This window comes from Cibotium barometz, chromosome 51, assembly GCF_041138505.1.
Source record: "Cibotium barometz isolate CiBa-2024 chromosome 51, ASM4113850v1, whole genome shotgun sequence".
Classification (NCBI taxonomy): Eukaryota; Viridiplantae; Streptophyta; class Polypodiopsida; order Cyatheales; family Cibotiaceae; genus Cibotium; species Cibotium barometz.
Genome location: NC_141096.1, coordinates 34,596,927 through 34,609,798, shown reverse-complemented (window position 1 = coordinate 34,609,798; position 12,872 = coordinate 34,596,927).

Sequence of the window (12,872 nt, the reverse complement as noted above, 5' to 3'; positions counted from 1 at the left end):
AATAAAAAATTTTCAAGAGTTGTAGGCTTTTAACTAAAGGTTAAAGACCAAAAGATAAAGGAGGTGGTAAACCACTCTACAAAAACCACCAAACCACCCTTTTTCTTGAAAAATGGTTTTTCCAAATTCTTAGCCTCTCCATGATCCAAACGTATGGATGACTTCAGCTTGAAGGAGGCATGAGCCCAATTAATAGATTGCTAAACCTCTGCCCTCTACAAAAGAAAATCCATTATGGATGGTGCACAATCTCCTACAACTCAATTTTGTGAATTAGCATTAAATCACAGTTTTCGGGGTGGTTTATTTTTGGATTAAAAAAAAAGCTTAAATCAAAGGGAGAAGCTTAATTTTGTGTAAGGAAAAGAATTTTTATCTCTTTCTCTCTAATCGATGGTGGCGGAATCTCGAATTGTTGGCGGTCTTCTCGTTTTTCCTCACTTGCGCACCATTGACGGTGGGTTTCAACAGTCGAGAGCAGTTTTTATTTAAGAAGCTTAATCTTCGTCAGATTTATAAAAATAAAAGAATTAAAAGCTTACGAAGCTTAAGCTTCTTAATAAAAACTGCCCTTATCTCTTTTTCAAAAAATTGGAAGGCTTTTTGCAACCAAAATTTTGGGCATCATGAAAGGGGATCAAAAATCAAAAGTTTTTGGAGGTGTTATCTTTGGCTTCGGTTTCTTCATCACATCAAGATTTGACAGGATTTTTGGATACTCAATGAATTTGAAGTGGCTTTAAAAATCTTGCCAAAGTCGACCAAAACTCAAGCTTCTTGACCACTCTTGGGATTCATTTGGAATTGGAGTAAAAGATGGTGCTAAGGTCAACAACCCAAATTCAACACAGTTCAAGAGCTAAGTTTCTCATCTTTATTTATTTATTTGCATCATAAAATTGCACTTTATTTATTTATTTATTTATTTTCAATGTCCAATCTACCTGCATAGCTCACTATGCAAGAGTAATTTTTTGCACTTCAAGAGAAAATTGCAAGTGAGCGTGAACTCGATGCAAGCGCTAGAGCAACATGTCAAGTGTTCTAAGCGCAAGTACGACTCTTCCGACTTTGAGAAGGAGGAAAGTGATCATTTTAGGGGCACTGTCAAAGCTAATTTGCATGCTTAGAGTTCCCAGAAAGATTCATAGATTAGCTTAACGAAAGGCATTCACTTTCCAAAACTATGATGGCAAGAAAGATGTACAAGTACTTATTACATAGCTCAGTCAATTGGATGACTATTTTTCACGCAAAAAAAAATCTCAAAAAAGGACAAGATTAAGTGTGCTTGTAATCACTTGATTGAAAGTGTTGCTTGATTGTTGGAATGTGATCAAGCAGGGTAAACATCGACCTATGAAGGGAAAGAGTTTCAAAAACTCTTAAAGAAGCACTTTCTACCTTCTCAATACAAGGCTAACGCGCAACGATGGAACACTTTACGCCAGGTCGGGAAAGAGAATGTCTAAGCCTACATCGACAAATTCTGGGACATTATATTATACAGGTTAAGGTGATTGAGAAAGTCAAAGAAAAAGAGAAACGAATAAATTTATTGCTGTTCTTAAGCCTACTATTAGTGCTTATGTCAATATGTTTCATCCTCATAGTCTTAGTTTTGCTATGGATCTTGCTTTAAATTCTAAACGTAAAACATCTATTTCTAGAGATTTCAGAATGCAGGATAAGTCTTTTTTGAAGTCCTCTAAACCATCCTTTCCTTCAAGTACTTTTGATAAATCCAGGATGCACAAGGGTAAAGATGTGGTCAAAGGAGATGCTTGGAAAGACAATAACAAAAAACCCTCTAATGGTCAACAGAAGAATTGAATAATCAATGTTTCAGATGTCACAACAAGGAAGGACACCTTACACCAGACTGTCCATAGAAGAAAAATACCTCTACACCTATGTCTCATCTCAACTTTCTTAAAGAGGATAACGATGATTCTTTCAAGCAAGAGGGTAATTCTGATCTTGATTATTTAGATCAAGGTAAGGTTTAAATTCATGCTTTATTGAGAATTCAAGGGAAAATAAAAGGAAAATCAATTTCTACTTTGAATGATGATGGTACCTCACATGAATTCATTTCTGAAAAAGCATTGAAAGAACTTAACCTAGACGCATCGTACTCTAGTTATAAAGTGAAAGCTACAATTGCACTAAAGAGGTTAAGAACGTAGAATTGCAGATGGATTCACTGAAAGAAAAGAGAACATTCCTAGTTTCTCCTTTGCAAGGTATTGATGTTATCTTAGGAATGCCATGGAGACATGAGCATAATCCCCATCTTGATTATGAAACCTTTACCATGTGGTTAATGGAAGGTAACAAAGAATTTGTCTCCAATGTAAGGCCAAGGGTGACTTAGGTGCACTTTTGACTCATATCCAAACAAAAAGAGCTGTAAGGAAAAAGGAGAAGACGTTTTTTGTTCTTGCCAGCTTAGTGCTTAGGTTGACTCTAAACTAAATGTGTCTCATGATTCTTTCATCTCTAAGTTCTCTAACTGCTTTATGGACAATCTACCTCTTGGCTTACCTAAAACTGGTCAGAAGTCATAAAATTAAAATAATCCCTGGTAGCTCTCTGCCATGTAAAGCTCCATATCTAGCTAACATGCCTGAAGAGATGCTTAAGCAAAAAGAGATTCAGAGACAAGTTGAAGAGCTGTTAGAGAAAGAATTGATTAGACCCAACAATTCTCCATTTCATGCTCTAGTTCTTCTCGTTAAAAAGAAGAATATGACATATGGAATGTGTATTGATTATCGTGCTTTAAATAAGATTACTGTAAAAAATCAATATCTAATACCACGAGTGTCATCAAGAGCACAAACAACATTTAGAAAAAATGTTCTCACTTCATTAAGAGAATCAGCTCTATGTTAGTTTTGATAAGATAAAATTCTTTTAAGAGGAAATTGAATACAAGGCATATTGTTTTTGTTTTAATGGTATTCGAGTAGACCCAAAAAAGATCAAAAGCATTGATAACTGGCCTAGGCCACGTGATATTCATGGACTCTGACCTTTTCTTCGATTATATATCTACTATAGGAAGTTTGTTAGAAATTTTGCATATATTGCATGTCCTTTAATGGAACTCCTTAAGAAAGCTAGACATTTTGATTGGACTAGTAGACATGACCATTTCTTCTCTAAGCTTAAGAAAGCATTGACTCATGTACCAGTTCTTGCATTACTAGATTTTCAACGACCATTCTTTGTTGTAGTTTTTATTGATGCAAGTGGGCATGGTTTTGGTGTTGTTCTCATGTAAGAGGGACATCCCATTGCTTATGTAAGTCGTAAGCTTAAACTAATAGAAAGAAATTATAGTACACATGACAAGGAATTACCTGCTATTGTACATGCTTTAAGACTTTGGAAACATTACTTAATGGGATCTGATTTCTTAATCAAGACAGACCAACAGAGCATTCGCTCGTCATTTGTTGACCCAACCATTGCTTTCTAACCGACATATCAAATGGGCTTCATTTATCCAGAGTTTCCAACCCATGATTCAATATCAACCAGGCAAACAAAATGTTGTGGCAGATGCTTTAAGTAGATGTCCTAGTGTTCACAACATTTTTGTCATTTAGAGTGAGCCTCTTTGAGTCCTATGAGAGAATCCTATGATATTGACCTGAATTTTTCTGAGGTTTGGACTAAACTTAGAGACAATAATTGGAACCCTATTGATGATATCTATGGACTTCATTACAGGTTTGTCTACTATATCGGGTCATAATGACATGATTTGGACTATATTTGATCGTTTAAGTAAGCAAGCTTATTTCTTACCTTGTAAGAAAACATTGATTTCTCAGCAAGCCATGCATATGTTTATCAAGCAAATATTTGTACATCATAGATTGCCAAAAGTCATTGTTTTTTACAGAGACTCTAGATTTTGTAGTAACTTTTGGATCACTCTTTTCTCCAACTTAGGCACTAAGATAGATTTTTCTACACCTTTCCAATGGACAAACTGAGGTTACTAATATAACTATCTTGGATCTACTCAGAGCCTATGTTGCCCAACAATCTAATTCATGGAATAAGTACATTCATCTTCTCCAGTTTGCTTACAATAATCGAAATTGTATATGGAAAACCTATTCCTATTCTGGCTACTAGACTTTCCCACAAATCAAAGTTGCTGATTAATTCACTAAAATGATTTTAGTAGCATTTTAAATGATGTAAAACATTCTATTGCACAAGATCAAGAAGAATATGTTAAGAAAGCAAACGGTAAACGTAAAGCTATCTCTTTTGAAATTGGAGATTAGGTACATTTGAGAATTGAGAAGTGTAGACTTAAGAGTGTTGAAAAATTCCCAGCTATATGTACTTTTGATAATTGAGAAGTGCAAACTTAAGAGTGTTGAAAAATTTCTAGCTATTAAGCTCGTCCTAAAATTTCATGGACCTTTTAGGTGATTCACAAAATTAATGATGTTACTTACAGACTTGAATTACCTTCTCATTGGCAGATTCATAACTCATTTCATGTGAGTTTGTTAAAACCTTTTAGGGGATCACTTACCACTCATCCTGTGTATGAGGAACAAAATCATCCTCGTAAAGATGTAAGATGGGTGCTTGAGAAATACTTTCGTGTGTGGGCCTGAGATCCTCCGTTCTTTTCAACAAACCCGCAATTGAGGGTAATTGCAAACTCAAGCAAGAGGGAATGTTATGAGAATATATTTTAAGCTCTCTTAAAAATATTATTGTACCCTCTTTGATAATTCGGGGACGGTTGGATTATCTTTGCATCAAGCCAAATCATGTTAATATCATGGGTGATGCCATTATAAATATTAATTACATTTGGTTTACCTTGACGTATGGTTGGGGTCTCCAATGTTTGTTACAGTTGGTTTATATAAAAGGGTGATTCCTGGGTTACTTATGCCTGATAAATATGTCTGTGGTTATGGTTTGTATACTTATGAAACATTTTTTAACCAATTTGTTATTGGTTATCTTAGAGGTGAAGTGGATTCGGAAGATTGAGGAGAATACGCACAATATTATTTGTTGGCACACATTTTTGTAAACGAGCATTGTATATACATGTGCTAGCTTATATATATTTTCATTACTTTGGAAAGCTTTGATTTATCAAGCTTAGACTTGAACTTTAATATTAAGGGTGATATGCTTTAATCGTAGCCTTTATTTATGGACACTCTATTTTTTGGCATAAGAGAGTGCCGTGCAAGTAAAAGCACCTTTGTATTTTTGGAGGCTATGGCCTATTTTGGAATGGAGAATTACATAAATACTCATGTGTGGGGAGAGGCCACACACATGAGAGGGGGGATGATTGTACCCAATGTTTGAGTTGTTATCTTGAGCTAAGTATTTTATTTGTTATTCATTCAATTCTTGAATATACTAAATTTATGGATTTGATGAGTTTTCTGGGTTGAATAATCTATTTTCTTGCAAGTTCCTATTTTCTCTATTTTCCTAGAATTGGATCTGTGTTTGCTTCATCATAAAACTTATGGTTCATAATTATTGCTATAAATAAGCAATTCATATTATTGGGTGCTTATTAAGCATGAGCATAGTAGTTAGACTTAAGGACCAATGGAGTCATACGAGAGATGCCAATCGTACAAGCTTGGGTATAGTATAATTTGAAAAGATTGGGGGAGGAGAGAGAGCCTGAGCTCTTTCAAAGCACACATAAACTCACATAATGGATAAGACAAACATAAATATGGAAGGCTGAAATCTTCTTCTCCTTGTTACTCTCAAAAGAGGCCTATAAAAGATAAGTGAAAACTAACATAAGGACTAGAGTAATATGTACAAGCGGTCCATAATGTGAACATGCTAAGTAGGTGAGCTGGCAAGATAAGTATGTTATAACTTGTTTGGAATAGGTAGGTGTAGTCTAGCTGTAGAATCATTGGCGAGGATATGTCATGTTAGCTACCAAACACACAAGTGGTGTAAAGGTAGAATGGTCACCCATGCACGTCATGAGTGTCAGCTCGTGTTGATCTTGACATCTCAACATCCCCCTTAAGCTCAACTCCATCTCGAAGACTCCAAGCATAGTGCATAATCTGTGAAGCTTCTCTGCTCCCAAGGTCTTGGTGAAAATGATAGCTACTTGTTCCTTTGTGCTGACGTATATGAGATTAACATCTCTTTCTAAGACCTTCTCTCTCATGAAGTGATAATGGACCTCTATGTGTCTGGTACGTGCATGAAACACTGGGTTCCTAGCCAACTCTATGCTACTAAGGTTGTTGCTAGATAACAACTTTCCTATCCACATGTAGCCCCAAATCTCCAAGTAGCTTACCTAACCAAGCTACCTCAAATGCTGTCCCATTATGCACCCTGTACTTTGCCTCTCTACTTGATAAGGCAATTGTCGGCTACTTCTTACTACTCCATGTAACAACACCACTCTAGAAAGAACCACCACCAGTGGTGGACCTATGGGTTGAAGAGGGCCTACCATGCAGAGGGAGAAAGATTGCAAGCATGGAAGGTAATCAAGCATGTAAAGAAGATGTGTTGGTCAGAACATACATTTTTTATCAATGCTTTGGACCATAGTACCCCATTGGCACTCTTTGCACAATCACTCTGTTTGGAGAGAAGGTGACCTTCAAGAAATATGATGGTATGTTCAACTCCATTCATAGTCTCATAAATTTGAAGCTTATTTTTTGTGTTATTGTGGCAAGATTAGTCATACCTAATATCGACGAAGACACTACTGCCACTTCATTTTTTGAGGATCTTTGAAAGTGACCTCTTGCCCCCATGTATCTTGAGTGTCCTCCACAACGAGTTTCAAAATTTTCATCAAAATTTGCATCCCCTACTCTAGTACACCAACAAGGTCGCACAGTTGTGGGCGTCAATAATTGGACCTATAGATTTAGTGGGACATCGGTTGTTTTTGTCCTGGAAAGTTTCTAAGAAGCGCTTGAGTCAACCCAAAACATGGAGTTCAAGAGCAATCATGGAAAGTTGAAGGTGGTTCAGTCCCAATCCACCATGCCTAAGGTGTGATAGTTTGGCAAATAACACGTAACCTTGGCGCAATTGATAGGATCCCCTAGCTCCAATTTTGCAGAGACCACACCCAAGTTGACCCCTTCCTAAAAGGTGTAGAAAAGGGTTTGTTTGAAACCAAATTATAGCAGTACCAACACACAGTAAACAGTCATGTCCACATGACATCCTCCACCTCTTCCGTGATCTCATTTATTGCTCAATCTTTCTTAGCAATACTTCAAGGCTAGCCGTAATTGTCAGAACCATCCTTAGTTGGAACTTCCTAGAAGATAAATAGTAGGACTCCACTTAGCGTTGATGCCAACAAACAAGGACATGTCCAAGTTTGTGAAGGTATGAATCTTAGGATACATTTTGTAATCCAATGGGTGGAATTTTTACAAGATTTCATAGTCGCAACATGACTAGTGTAAATGTAATTTTACCCATTGGTGGTTTTGAAAGTTCCAACCCAAGTATTCTATTATCAAGGAAAGTTTAAATGTCTACTATATATGTCTCAGTAGTCATTAAGCATGCACATAAGGCATGCAAAAACTGCTATTTGTTTCTATGTAAGTATTATAGCAGGCAAAACTATAGTCATATGAGAGTCCTGAAGATGTGTAAGTATTATAGCAGTCGTATGGGAGTCCTGAAGCTATGTAAGTATTATAACATAAAAAACTACAGTCATATAAGATTCCTAAAGCTATGCGAGTTGTAAAACAAGCATAACTATAGTCATATGATAATCATGAAGCTAGAAGGACTACTATTAAAGTCATATGTAGGTTCTAGTCATCATTAAGATCCATGTTCCAACACAATTAGCCAAAAAGAGCCCTCTTCACTTGGGCATCTTAAAAGGCCCAAAAACCTTTAAGGATTTTGACTCCCATTTTTTTAAAAGCTAGTATTGGTACATAGAACTTCCAGGAGGGTGTGTACATAGTAGACGCAACCTAATGACCATGGATTCTCAGTGCGCAACAACTGCCTAAGCAAGCAACCAAAAACCCAATGCTGATTTACATCACTAGAGTAGCACGATGGACTCTTGTGTGACACATGCACAACATGACCAGACCAACCTCAACGGCACACTTGTAAACTAATCCCTCAACTAGGGCTCAAAAAAGGCACAATGTCTGACCCCATGAGCTTGCAACAGTGATTGACCAACATGTCAACGTGGCATCCAAGTGTAGAATGTCACGACATCCCCACTTGCTATCTTGTTGATAGAGTTGGCACTGTTTTCAAGCAAACCATCAACAACATTGGGTCCTTGCAAGAAAACTTCTTAGAGGATCTATTCCTCAAGGATAAAAAATTGTTAGGGTTTTGGGTGGGGGGATTTTGAGGGGCAGGTGGGGCCTTAGGCAACAAATCCATGGACTTTGATATCCCTTGGACTTGATACTTAGTCTAGCCTGATAGAAAATGAAGTTATTTAGGAGTGTCGGACCACTAGATGTTCAAAATTTTATTTCCTCTTGTGGTCCTCCTAGTACTTGCCTTGTGCTTTGGTTCAAACTTCAAATAATTATAAGAAAACATGCTCATAAGATCAGCCATAAGTAAATGAGATCTAGTTAACACAACATTGTGCAAACTACAAATGTTAATACAATGGAGAAAAAAAAACTCATAGCAAAGCCCACTATCTTATTTGACTACTATATAACATTAGGGTTTGCTAGTCTTTGTTGTTAATTGATATATATAACAATCTTTCCTAGTCTTACATGTATGCATATACATTATATTTTATTTATCTTCAAAGGCTAGGTTTGTGCTAAGTAGCCTAATTACGGGTACACGTAGGCTATAAGTGACTTATGTGTACTTTATGGGTGTGGGATGGTGTGAGAGCCTATAAATTTGAACAAGTGAGTGTTTACTCTATTATTGGATCCCTAGCCTATATAACTTCCTTGAGGGCTTGTAAGTGATCATATTTTGGAGGGGAATCATGACCCAATTGAGGCCTAGACTTTGGTTCTTGCCAACTCCTCCAGTGGTATGGAACATCATAGTTTTGGTGTAAAACATGATCACGGTTGTTAACCCTCATTGGAAACCTTTTGTAATTTATTCTTGGAGAAAGATTTATGAGGATTAGCATGTAATTAACCCTAAAATACAACCTATCTTATTCCAAGATAGGTTGTTAACCCTCATTGGAAACCTTTTGTAATTTATTCTTGGAGAAAGATTTATGAGGATTAGCATGTAATTAACCCTAAAATACAACCTATCTTATTCCAAGAGCAAGAAATGCATAAGATTTTGAAGAAGAGAGTACTTCATTCAGAACTCGAGGCATTATTGCAAACAAAAGAGAAGAAATGCAAAAGATTATTGAGCATTGTGACCTTAAGCCTATTTAATGCACTACAACAGAATCAGGGTATAGCAGCGAAACTAGCAACGCTTTTATAACTAAAAGGGATGTACAAAAATGTCGAGCCCATTTTGCTGCTATTTTCATTGCAACAGGATCGCTGCTCAACAAAATGAAAATAGCAAGGAAAAAACGCTACTACTATGCTCCTGAGTGAGTAGTGAAAATAAGCCTGCAAAAAAAAAACTAGGGCATGTGAGAACTCCCTAGTCTACCCCAGCTCTAAAACAAAGTTGTCTATCCAGCCTTTATGAGCTTCATGAAGCTATCAGCATGCCTAAAAAAAAGTTGTCTATCTAGCCTTCATGAGCTTCATGCAGCTATCGGCATGCCTAGATAGCACTCGGCATGGGTGCTCTCAATGCATGTCGGTAGATCTTGATACATGTCGATAGTTACCATCATGCATTAGAAGCTACCATCATGCCTAGGTAGCACCGACATGCATTGGCTACTCCTGGTTCATGTCATTAGTTATCGACATCATGCATTAGAAGCTAAGAGCATGCCTAGGTATAGCACCCGTGCATTGGGTGCTCTCGATCATGCCCTTAGCTACCAAAAAACTTAGGTAGCACCCGACATACATTGGAAGCTCTCGATGCATGGCTCCTAGTGCATGTCGATAGTTACCGGCATGCTTATATATAGCACTCAGCATACACTGGGTTCTCCCGGTGCATGCTTTGATGCATGTTGGTAGTTAGCGGCATGTATTAGAGGCACCTGCATGCATTGGGTGCTCTTGGTGCATGCCAATAGCTTTCGGTGCATGCCGGTACTTATCGGCATGCATTGGAAGCTATTGGCATGCCTAGGTAGCACCTGGCATGCATTGCGAGCTCCCTGTGCATGCTAGTAGCTACCGGCATACGTAGCTAGCATACTTAGGTAGCACCTAGCATGCATTGGGAGCTCCCGGTGTATGTCGATAGCTAGCGGCATACTTAGGTAGCATCTAGCATGCATTGGGAGCTCCGATTGCATGCCGGGAGCTACTTAGGTAGCACTCGGTATGCATTGGGAGCTCTTAGTGTATGTTGATAGTTACTGGCATACTTAGATAGCTCGATATGCATTGGGAGATCTCGATGTATGTCGGTAGTTATCGACATGCATTAAAAGCACCCAGCATGTCTAGGTATCACCCGACATGCATTGGATACTCCCGCTATATGTCTGTAGCTATCGGCATGCATTGGAAGCCACTAGCATGCCTAGGTAGCACCCGACATGCTTTGGGTGCTCCTGGTGCATGTTTGTAGTAGTTACCAGCATGCATTGGAAGCTGTCGGCATGCCTATGTAGCACCCGACATGCATTGCATGCTTCGGTGCATGTCGATAGCTACTGCTATGCATTAGAAGCACCCGCCATGCCTAGGTAGCACCCAACATGCATTGGGTGCTCTTGATGCATGCTAGTACCGATACTTATTGGCATGCATTCAAAGCTATCGGCATGCCTAGATAGCACCCGACATACATTGGGAGATCTTGGTGCTACATGCCAGTAGCTACTGGCATACTTAGGTAGCACCTAGCATGCACTAGAAGCTCCCGATGCCTACGGGTAGCTAGCGGCTTACTTAGGTAGCATCGAGCATGCATTCGGAGCTTTGAGTGCATGTCCGGAGTTACTTAGGTAGCACTTGGTATGCATTGGGATCTCCTGGTGTATGTTGGTAGTTACTAGCATACTTAGGTAGCACTCGGTATGCATTGGGAGCTCTTGATGTATGTCGGTAGTTATCGGCATGCATTAGAGGCACCCGACACGCCTAGGTGGCATGTGGCATGCATTGGATGCTCTTGGTGTATGTCAGGAGCTCTACTGGCATGCATTGGAAGCTACCGGCATGCTTTGGGTGCTCGCGATGCATGTTGGTAGTTACCGGCATGCATTGGAAGCTACTGGCATGCATATGTAGCACCCGACACGCATTGCATGCTTCGATGCATATGTTGGTAGTTATCGACATGCATTAGAAGCACCCAGCATGCCTAGGTAGCACCCAGCATGCGTTGGGTGCTCTTGATGCATGCCAGTACTTATCGGCATGCATTGGAAGCTACTGGCATGCCTAGGTAGAACCCGACATACATTGGGAGCTCCCGGTGCATGCCGATAGCTACTGGTATACGTAGGTACCACCTAGCATGTATTGGGAGCTCCCGCTGCATGCCGGTAGTTAGTAGCATACTTAGGTAGCACCCAACATGCATTGGGTAGCTATTGGCATGCTTAGGTAGCACATGGCATGTCAGTACCCACATGCCTAGGTAGCACTCGGCTAATGCATAAGCCTTATGCGTAAAGCTCATGCATAGGCCTTATGCATAATATGCATAAGGCTTATGCATAGCATTCATAGCTTGCACTAGGCTATGCATTCCTAGCCTGTATAAAGTTATGCATAAGCCTCATGCATAAACAACATGTATGGAGCTTATACATAAGCCTCATGTATGCAGCTTATGCATGATGTTTATGCATAAAACCTCATGCATAAAGCTTATGTACCTGGCTTATGCACTAGCCATATGCATAAGCTTTATACATAAGGCTTGTGCATGTGGCTTTATGGCTAATGCATAAGCCTCATGCATAAGCTTATGTATAAGGTTATGCATAAAGACTTATCTCACTAATGCATAAGCTTTATACATGAGGCTTATGCATGAGGCTTTATGACAAGTCTCACGCATAAACCTTATGTATAAGCCTCATGCATCAGGCTTATGCATTTGGTAATGCATAAGTCTCATGCATGAGGTTTATGCACTACCCTTATGTATGAGGCTTATGCGTATGGCTAACGCATAAGCTTTATGCACTGGCCTCATACATGAGGCTAAGGCATATGGCCACCTCTTGAGAAGAGCTATCCTATCCATAGAGGGGAGAAAAAATAACAAATCCTAAAACTTACAAACCCTGTAACATGTAAAAGCATAAGAGAGGAAACATAAAAGGGGGAGATCTCTTACCTTATGAGGCTTGTATGTGTGGATAACCTACAAAATCAAACCAAATAAGGAAAAAAAAAGTATTAATAACCCTAATCGTAACCCTAATAGAAAGCATATACAAAACCCTAATCTTAATAAAAATCTTGATGAGAGATTTTGCATAACACAGAAAACTTATTGAATCTTTCTTTTTTCCTTCTCATTGAAGCTTAACCCTAACCCTACCTTCTAGATAGAAACCCCAGTAGAGAGCTTTGATGGAGAGGTCTCCATCAAAGCTCTCTATTAGGGTTTCTATGTAGAAGCTAGGGTTAGGGTTAAGATTCTACATAGAAACCCTAATCGAGAGCTTTGATGGAGAGCTCTCTATTAGGGTTTCTATGTAGAAGCTAGGGTTAGGGTTAAGCTTCAATGAGAAGGGAAAAAGAAGAAAA